We start from the raw sequence: 10,619 nt of genomic DNA on the forward strand, positions 1-10,619 counted from the left end.
TGCGTAGAGACATACACTGCCTGCATTAGTTAACCTTGTTTGAACTATTAACCTTTTGTAACTAGGGGGCAGTATTTTCATTTTTGGTTAAAAAACGTTCCCGTTTTAAACAAGATATTTTGTCACGAAAATATGCTCGACTATGCATATAATTAACAACTTTGGATAGAAAACACTTTAACGCAAAGATATTGTCTGTGAGTGCAACAGAACTGATGTGACAGGCGAAACCCAGATAAAAATCCAATCAGGAAGTGAAACCGCCTCATGCCAATGACTCCTTATATGGCTGTGAATGAGCTACGAATGAGCTTACGTTTTCCACGTATTCCCCAAGGTGTCTACAGCATTGTGACGTCTTTTTACGCATTTATGTTGAAGAATAGCTGTAAGGGACCATATATAGCAAGTGGTCACATAATGGATCCCGCATGGCTCCCGCAGAAAATCTTGCGTAAAGTACACAAGTAGCCATTTTTCCAATTGCTTCTTATGAGAAACCAATTGTCCCGACGGGTATATTATCGAATTGTTATATGAAAAACACCTTGAGGATTGATTCTAAACAACGTTTGCCATGTTTCTGTCGATATTATGGAGCTAATTTGGAAAACAGTACAGCGTTGTAGTGACCGCATTTTCCGGTCGATTTCTTAGCCAAACGTGACGAACAAACGGGAGCTATTTCGCCAACAAAAATAATATTTTGGGAAAAAAGGAACATTTGCTCTCTAACTGGTAGTCTCCTGAGTGAAAACATCCGAAGTTCTTCAAAGGTAAATGATTTAATTTGGTTGCTTTTCTTATTTTTGTGAAAATGTTGCCTGCTGCCAGCAGAGCCTAGCATAGCATTATGCCATGATAAACTTACACAAATGCTTGTCTGGCATATTTCGAAAAACAGTCTAGAAAGCACTTTTTAAGGGTGTGAAGTTTTTTCAAAATTTTTGCTATTTTTGACTTTTGACTTCCTATGAAATCATATTGCAAGTGGAGAAAACATATTCCTTATGCACAAGTAAAAAAATAAAAATAATGATAATAAAATTGGATAAAAGTATATTCATACAATTCTTACACATGTGTAATTGACAAAAAAAAAAATCAAAAGAATTTCCAAAAACGGCACTTTTTAAAAGGGGTGATAAGTTTTAGATTTTTTTTTCACTTTTTCAAAATTGTACTTTTGGATGTTGACTTGTGTTACATTTGCAATATGAAAAACCACGGTGGAGCGCACTCGCCACCTGTTGGATTTTTAAAGTGTTACACCTGGCATTTGCCATATGGCATTTGCAATCAACTTTGAACGAAACGACGCCGAATTGAGTGGTATTGGACACCGTGTATATGGTTTGTCCAGTGCCAATGACTTCCTATTCATTTTTGTCCATTTCAGGGGGTATTCCCTTACTTAATATATTACATCAATAAAATCAATTTAGCCTCAAATAAATAATGAAACATGTTCAATTTGGTTTAAATAATGTAAAAACAGAGTGTTGGAGAAGAAAGTAAAAGTGCAATATGTGCTATGTAAGAAAGCTAACGTTTCAGTTCCTTACTCAGAACATGAGAACATATGAAAGCTGGTGGTTCCTTTTAACATGAGTCTTCAATATTCCCAGGTAAGAAGTTTTAGGTTGTAGTTATTATAGGAATTATAGGACTATTTCCTTCTAAACCATTTCTATTTCATTAACCTTTGACTATTGGATGTTCTTATAGGCACTTTAGTATTGCCAGTGTAACAGTATAGCTTCCATCCCGCTCCTCCCTGGGCTCGAACCAGCAACACAACGACAATTAGCGTGTGCGCTATCCAGCTAGCCATTTCACTTCGGTTTAAGCCTATCAACTCATCTCGGGAGTTGATTGTCACGCCCTGACCATAGTTTACTTTGTATTTTCTATGTTTTGATTGGTCAGGGTGTGATCTGAGTGGGTATTCTATGTTTCATGTCTTGTTTGTCTATTTCTATGTTCAGCCTGATATGGTTCTCAGTCAGAGGCAGGTGTTCGTCATTGTCTCTGATTGGGAACCATATTTAGGTAGCCTGGGTTTCACTGTGTGTTTGTGGGTGATTGTTCCTGTCCTATGTGTCCCTGTGTTCACACTATATAGGCTGTTAGGGTTTCGTTACGTTTTGTTTTGTAGTATTGTATTGGAGATTCGTGTTTCGTATTATTAATAAACATGGATCGTAAACCACACGCTGCATTTTGGTCCGACTCTCCTTCGTATGAAGACGAAACTCATTACAGAATCACCCACCACCAACGGACCAAGCGGCGTGTCAACAGGCAGCAGCAGCAGCAAGAAGAGGAGTTACGTTGTAAGGATTTCTGGACATGGGAGGAAATCCTCGACGGGAGAGGACCCTGGGCTAAACCAGGGGAGTATAGCCGCACCAAGGTGCAGCCGAAGAAGGAACAGAGGCAGCAGGAGCAGCAGCAGCCGCAGTGGGAGAGAGCGTCATGGGAGTATGAATTAGATAATGGTTGACCATGGGCTCAACCGGGAGAATATCGCCGTCCCAAGGAAGAACTGGAGGCGGCGAAAGCTGAGAGGCGCAAATATGAGGAAGTAGCACGACGGAGCGGATGGAAGCCCGAGAGTAAGCCTCAAAAATTTCTTGGGGGGGGGCTAACAGGGAGTATGGCTACGCCAGGTCGCAGACCTGAGCCAACTCCCCCTGTTTATCGTGAGGAGCCAAGGAGGAGACCAGAACCGGTGTTGGAGGTAAGCGAAGCAGAGACTGTGAAGGAGTTAATGGGGAAATTGGAGGAGAGTGAAATGAGGGAGTTGCTGTGTTGGTGCTTTAAATATGATATTCGCCCGAAGGAGCGTGTCGGGGATTTATTGGCACCTGGGTCAGTGCTCTCTACTCGTCCTGAGGTGCGTGCTAGTCAGCTGGTGAAGACAGTGCCAGTCTCACGCACCAGGCCTCCTGTGTACCTCCCTAGCCTTGCATGTCCTGTGCCAACACCGCTCTCAAGATCTCCAGTACGCCTTCACGGTCTAACCCATCCTGTGCCACCTCCACACCCCAGCCCTCCGGTAGCAGCTCCCCGCACTAGGCTTCCTGTGCGTGTCCTCGGCCCAGTACCACCAGTGCCAGCACCACGCATCAGGCCTACAGTGCGCCTCGCCTGTTTAGCGCTGTCGGAGCCTTCCTCCTCTCCAGCGCTGTCGGAGTCTCTCACCTGTTCAGCGCTGCCAGAGCCTTCCTCCTCTTCAGCGCTGTTGGAGTCTCCCGCCTGTTTAGCGCTGTCAGAGCTTTCCGCCTCTACAGCGTTGCCGGAGTCTCCCGCCTGTTCGGAGCTGCCAGTCTGCATGGAGCTGCCAGTCTGCATGGAGCTGCAAGTTTGTATAGAGCTGCCAGTCAGCAAGGAGCTGCCAGTATGCATAGAGCTGCCAGTCTGCAAGGAGCTGCCAGTCTGCAAGGAGCCGCCAGAGCTGCCAGTCTGCAGGATGCTGCCAAAGCTGCCAGTCTGCAAGGAGCCGCCAGAGCTGCCAGTCTGCAAGGAGCCGCCGGAGCTGCCAGTTTGTAAGGAGCAGCCAGGGCCGCCAGTTAGCAGGGAGCAGCCAGGGCCGCCAGTTAGCAGGGAGCAGCCAGGGCCGCCAGTTAGCAGGGAGCAGCCAGGGCCGCCAGTCAGCATGGAGCAGCCAGGGCCGCCAGTCAGCATGGAGCAGCCAGAGCAGCCAGGGCCGCCAGTCAGCATGGAGCAGCCAGAGCAGCCAGGGCCGCCAGTCAGCATGGAGCAGCCAGAGCAGCCAGGGCCGCCAGTCAGCATGGAGCAGCCAGAGCTGCCAGTCAGCATGGAGCAGCCAGAGCAGCCAGTCTGTGTCGACCAGTCTCTTCCAGATCTGCCCGTCGTCCAGACTCTTCCAGATCTGCCCGTCGTCCAGACTCTTCCAGATCTGCCCGTCGTCCAGACTCTTCCAGATCTGCCAGTCGTCCAGACTCTTCCAGATCTGCCAGTCGTCCAGATTCTCCCAGATCTGCCAGTCGTCCAGATTCTCCCAGATCTGCCAGTCGACCAGATTCTCCCAGATCCGCCAGTCGACCAGATTCTCCCAGATCCGCCAGTCGACCAGATTCTCCCAGATCCGCCAGTCGACCAGATTCTCCCAGATCCGCCAGTCAACCAGATTCTTCCAGATCTGCTAGTCGACCAGGATCTGCTGAAACCGCCAGCCAGCCAGGTTCTGGTAGTTTCTACTACCTGCCTGGGCTTCCTCTCAGTGCTGAGCTTCTTCTCAGTGCTGAGCTTCCTCTCAGTGCTGAGCTACCCATCTGTCCCGAGTTACCTCTGTCCCGAGCTGTCCCTCTGTCCCATGTTATCATTGTGGTGGGTAACCTATTTAGGGACGTTTAGGAGGGGGATTAAAACTGTAATGGAGTGGGGTCCACGTCCAGCGCCAGAGCCGCCACCGCGGACAGATGCCCACCCAGACCCTCCCCTATAGGTTCAGGTTTTGCGGCCGGAGTCCGCACCTTGGGGGGGGGGTACTGTCACGCCCTGACCATAGTTTACTTTGTATTTTCTATGTTTTGATTGGTCAGGGTGTGATCTGAGTGGGTATTCTATGTTTCATGTCTTGTTTGTCTATTTCTATGTTCAGCCTGATATGGTTCTCAGTCAGAGGCAGGTGTTCGTCATTGTCTCTGATTGGGAACCATATTTAGGTAGCCTGGGTTTCACTGTGTGTTTGTGGGTGATTGTTCCTGTCCTATGTGTCCCTGTGTTCACACTATATAGGCTGTTAGGGTTTCGTTACATTTTGTTTTGTAGTATTGTATTGGAGATTCGTGTTTCGTATTATTAATAAACATGGATCGTAAACCACACGCTGCATTTTGGTCCGACTCTCCTTCGTATGAAGACGAAACTCATTACATTGATAGGCTTAAAGTCACAAACAGCGCAATGCTTGACGCACAAGGAAGAGCTGCTGGCAAAACACACGAAAGTGATGTTTGAATGAGTGTTTACGGGCCTGCCTCTGCCTACCACCGCTCAGTCAGATACTTAGATACTTGTACGCTTGTATGCTCAGTCAGATTATATGCAACGCAGGACACGCTAGATAATATCATCAACCATGTGTAGTTAACTAGTGATTATGATTGATTGTTTTTTATAAGATACGCTTAATGCTAGCTAGCAACTTATCTTGGTTTACTGCATTCACGTAACAGGCTCCACTCCACTCCTTGTGGAGTACAACGAGAGAGAGGCAGGTCGTTATTGCGTTGGACTAGTTAACTGTAAAATTGCAAGATTGAATTGAATTGCAAGATTGAATCCCCCGAGCTGACAAGGTGAAAATCTGTCATTCTGCCCCTGAACGAGGCAGTTAACCTGTTCCCAGGCCGTCATTGAAAATAAGAATGTGTTCTTAACTGACTTGTTAAATAAAGGTATAAAAAAAACATCTGCCCAAAAATACCGATTTCCGATTGTTATGAACTTGAAATCAGCCCTAATTAATCGGCCATTCCTATTAATCGGTCGACCTCTAATATGCATACACCTTTTTGGGTGAAGAAGCTGTTAGTTTTATATTCACAGACTTGATGTGCTGGAGTACAGGCAGCTACTTGAGAATAAAACAAACTTACTAGTGATATTCCACCAGACTTTTATAGGTCAGTCACAATGTCTAGGTCCGTCAGACTTAACACCAATATGTTGAGACAATGATGAAACGTGATAACAGTCCTCCACCACACACAAATGCAACAAATGAAATATTGTGCAAATACTTCAGAAAAATGACTTCCTTGTCACTAATGTTGAAATTGTGGGGTTACATACAGTGCCTGTCAAAAGTTTGGACACACCTACTCATTCAAGGGTTTTTCTTCATTTTTACTATTTTCTACATTGTAGAATAAATGGATGACATCAAAACTATGAAAGAACACATATAGAATCATGTAGTAACCAACTACATAAAAGTTGTAAATAAATATTTTATATTTGAGATTCTTCAAAGTAGCCACCCTTTGCCTTGATGACAGCTTTACACACTCTTGGCATTCTCTCAACCAGCTTCATGAGGTAGTCACCTGGAATGCATTTCAATTGACAGGTGTGCCTTGTTAAAAGTGAATTTGTGGAATTTATATCCTTCTTAATGCATTTGAATGCGTTTGAACCAATCAGTTGTGTTGTGACAAGGTAGAGGTGGTGTACAGACCTTACTGTGAAATGCTTCCTCACAAGCCCTTAACCAACCCTGGTAGAGGTGGTATACAGACCTTACTGTGAAATGCTTCCTCACAAGCCCTTAACCAACCCTGGTAGAGGTGGTATACAGACCTTACTGTGAAATGCTTCCTCACAAGCCCTTAACCAACCCTGGTAGAGGTGGTATACAGACCTTACAGTGAAATGCTTCCTCACAAGCCCTTAACCAACCCTGGTAGAGGTGGTATACAGACCTTACTGTGAAATGCTTCCTCACAAGCCCTTAACCAACCCTGGTAGAGGTGGTATACAGACCTTACAGTGAAATGCTTCCTCACAAGCCCTTAACCAACCCTGGTAGAGGTGGTATACAGACCTTACTGTGAAATGCTTCCTCACAAGCCCTTAACCAACCCTGGTAGAGGTGGTATACAGACCTTACAGTGAAATGCTTCCTCACAAGCCCTTAACCAACCCTGGTAGAGGTGGTATACAGACCTTACTGTGAAATGCTTCCTCACAAGCCCTTAACCAACACTGCAGTCAAGAAAATAGTGAAGCAAATATTTACTGAATAAAAGTTTAGAAAAGTAACACAATAATGAGGCAACATACAGGGGGTATAGGTACCGAGTCAATGTGTGGGGGTACAGGTACCGAGTCAATGTGTGGGGGTACAGGTACCGAGTCAATGTGTGGGGGTACAGGTACCGAGTTAATGTGTGGGGGTATAGGTACCGAGTCAATGTGTGGGGGTACAGGTACCGAGTCAATGTGTGGGGGTACAGGTACCGAGTCAATGTGTGGGGGTACAGGTACCGAGTCAATGTGCTGGGGTACAGGTACCGAGTCACATGCAGAAGTCTAAACTGTGCAAAGTAGAGTTCAGGAGGAAGTCATTGTGTCAAAGTCATCCATTCTGTTACCAACATGGGATTCTATTCAAGGTTGTTGTGAAAGGGGAGAAATCATGAGCAGAGAGCCTCCAACCCTGAATACCAGCCTCCTCCACTGTTTAAATGCCCAAACACACAGCCCATCAGGACACACGTCTCTTCGTCCGAAGAGGAGTAAGGATCGGACCAAGATGCGGCGTGGTAAGTGTTCATGACAAATTTTAATAAGAAAAGCCTGAACACTATGAAATACAAAACAATAAACGATAACATGAAATAAACCAAACCGAAACAGTCCCGTGTGGTGACAAACACTGACACAGGAAACAAACACCCACAAACCAACAGGGAAACCCAGGCTACCTAAGTATGATTCTCAATCAGAGACAACTAACGACACCTGCCTCTGATTGAGAACCATACTAGGCCGAAAACAGAAACCTAAACATACAAACACAAAACATAGACTGCCCACCCCAACTCACGCCATGACCATACTAAATAAAGACTAAACATAGACTGCCCACCCCAACTCACACCCTGACCATACTAAATAAAGACTAAACATAGACTGCCCACCCCAACTCACGCCATGACCAACACTAAATAAAGACTAAACATAGACTGCCCACCCCAACTCACACCCTGACCATACTAAATAAAGACTAAACATAGACTGCCCACCCCAACTCACGCCATGACCAACACTAAATAAAGACTAAACATAGACTGCCCACCCCAACTCACGCCATGACCAACACTAAATAAAGACTAAACATAGACTGCCCACCCCAACTCACACCCTGACCATACTAAATAAAGACAACATAGACTGCCCACCCCAACTCACACCCTGACCAACACTAAATAAAGACTAAACATAGACTGCCCACCCCAACTCACACCCTGACCATACTAAATAAAGACTAAACATAGACTGCCCACCCCAACTCACGCCCTGACCATACTAAATAAAGACTAAACATAGACTGCCCACCCCAACTCACACCCTGACCAACACTAAATAAAGACAACATAGACTGCCCACCCCAACTCACACCCTGACCAACACTAAATAAAGACAACATAGACTGCCCACCCCAACTCACGCCCTGACCATACTAAATAAAGACAACATAGACTGCCCACCCCAACTCACACCCTGACCATACTAAATAAAGACAACATAGACTGCCCACCCCAACTCACGCCCTGACCATACTAAATAAAGACAACATAGACTGCCCACCCCAACTCACACCCTGACCATACTAAATAAAGACGAAACATAGACTGCCCACCCCAACTCACGCCCTGACCAACACTAAATAAAGACAACATAGACTGCCCACCCCAACTCACACCCTGACCAACACTAAATAAAGACAACATAGACTGCCCACCCCAACTCACGTCCTGACCATACTAAATAAAGACAACATAGACTGCCCACCCCAACTCACACCCTGACCATACTAAATAAAGACTAAACATAGACTGCCCACCCCAACTCACGCCCTGACCATACTAAATAAAGACTAAACATAGACTGCCCACCCCAACTCACGCCCTGACCAACACTAAATAAAGACTAAACATAGACTGCCCACCCCAACTCACACCCTGACCATACTAAATAAAGACTAAACATAGACTGCCCACCCCAACTCACACCCTGACCAACACTAAATAAAGACAACATAGACTGCCCACCCCAACTCACGCCCTGACCATACTAAATAAAGACTAAACATAGACTGCCCACCCCAACTCACACCCTGACCATACTAAATAAAGACTAAACATAGACTGCCCACCCCAACTCACACCCTGACCAACACTAAATAAAGACAACATAGACTGCCCACCCCAACTCACACCCTGACCATACTAAATAAAGACTAAACATAGACTGCCCACCCCAACTCACACCCTGACCAACACTAAATAAAGACAACATAGACTGCCCACCCCAACTCACACCCTGACCAACACCAAATAAAGACAACATAGACTGCCCACCCCAACTCACACCCTGACCATACTAAATAAAGACTAAACATAGACTGCCCACCCCAACTCACACCCTGACCAACACTAAATAAAGACTAAACATAGACTGCCCATCCCAACTCACACCCTGACCATACTAAATAAAAACTAAACATAGACTGCCCACCCCAACTCACACCCTGACCATACTAAATAAAGACTAAACATAGACTGCCCACCCCAACTCACGCCCTGACCAACACTAAATAAAGACAACATAGACTGCCCACCCCAACTCACACCCTGACCAACACTAAATAAAGACAAAACATAGACTGCCCACCCCAACTCACACCCTGACCAACACTAAATAAAGACAACATAGACTGCCCACCCCAACTCACACCCTGACCATACTAAATAAAGACTAAACATAGACTGCCCACCCCAACTCACACCCTGACCAACACTAAATAAAGACTAAACATAGACTGCCCACCCCAACTCACACCCTGACCATACTAAATAAAGACTAAACATAGACTGCCCACCCCAACTCACACCCTGACCATACTAAATAAAGACTAAACATAGACTGCCCACCCCAACTCACACCCTGACCAACACTAAATAAAGACAAAGGAAAATAAAGGTCAGAACGTGACGACTGCCTGCTGACCCCTTTGAGTCCTTCAACCCGTCTCTATTGATCAGACTGAGTCCTTCAGGTAAACCCATCTCTATTGATCAGACTGAGTCCTTCAGGTAAACCCATCTCTATTGATCAGACTGAGTCCTTCAGGTAAACCCATCTCTATTGATCAGACTGAATCCTTCAGGTAAACCCGTCTCTATTGATCAGACTTCTCTTACTGTTATATATAGTTATTACAACTATTCACAAATAACAAGACATTTCCACTGTACAATTTCTAATGCCAGAGAAAATCATTTGTTTTCACTTAGGCTCTCTTTCAGGATGTTAGGTCTTCGTGTGTAGGCACCTTGATCTCCCTGTTCCTGTGCGTTCTCCTGATCTCCCTGTTCCTGTGCGTTCTCCTGATCTCCCTGTTCATGTGCGGTCTCCTGATCTCCCTTTTCCTGTGCGGTCTCCTGATCTCCCTGTTCCTGTGCGTTCTCCTGATCTCCCTGTTCCTGTGCGTTCTCCTGATCTCCCTGTTCCTGTGCGTTCTCCTGATCTCCCTGTTCCTGTGCGTTCTCCTGATCTCCCTGTTCCTGTGCGTTCTCCTGATCTCCCTGTTCCTGTGCGTTCTCCTGATCTCCCTGTTCGTTCTCCTGGAACCCGTTGAGGGGTCTCTCACGCAGCCCTGTCAGCCCATCAACCAGACTGTGTCTCTGGAGAAGGAAGGCTGCCCAACATGCCTAGTCATTCAAACCCCTATCTGCCCTGGCCACTGCGTCACCAAGGTACAATGAACAAACTGGCTCTAACTCTGACCACTTTCAGTGTCCTCTTTTTTTAAAGGGACTCCGGGAGAGAATGGGAACAAAAGAGGAGAAAGAGTGATC

This window comes from Oncorhynchus mykiss, unplaced genomic scaffold (assembly GCF_057628025.1).
Source record: "Oncorhynchus mykiss isolate SJ-2025 unplaced genomic scaffold, ASM5762802v1 scaffold93, whole genome shotgun sequence".
In the NCBI taxonomy this organism is placed as follows: Eukaryota; Metazoa; Chordata; class Actinopteri; order Salmoniformes; family Salmonidae; genus Oncorhynchus; species Oncorhynchus mykiss.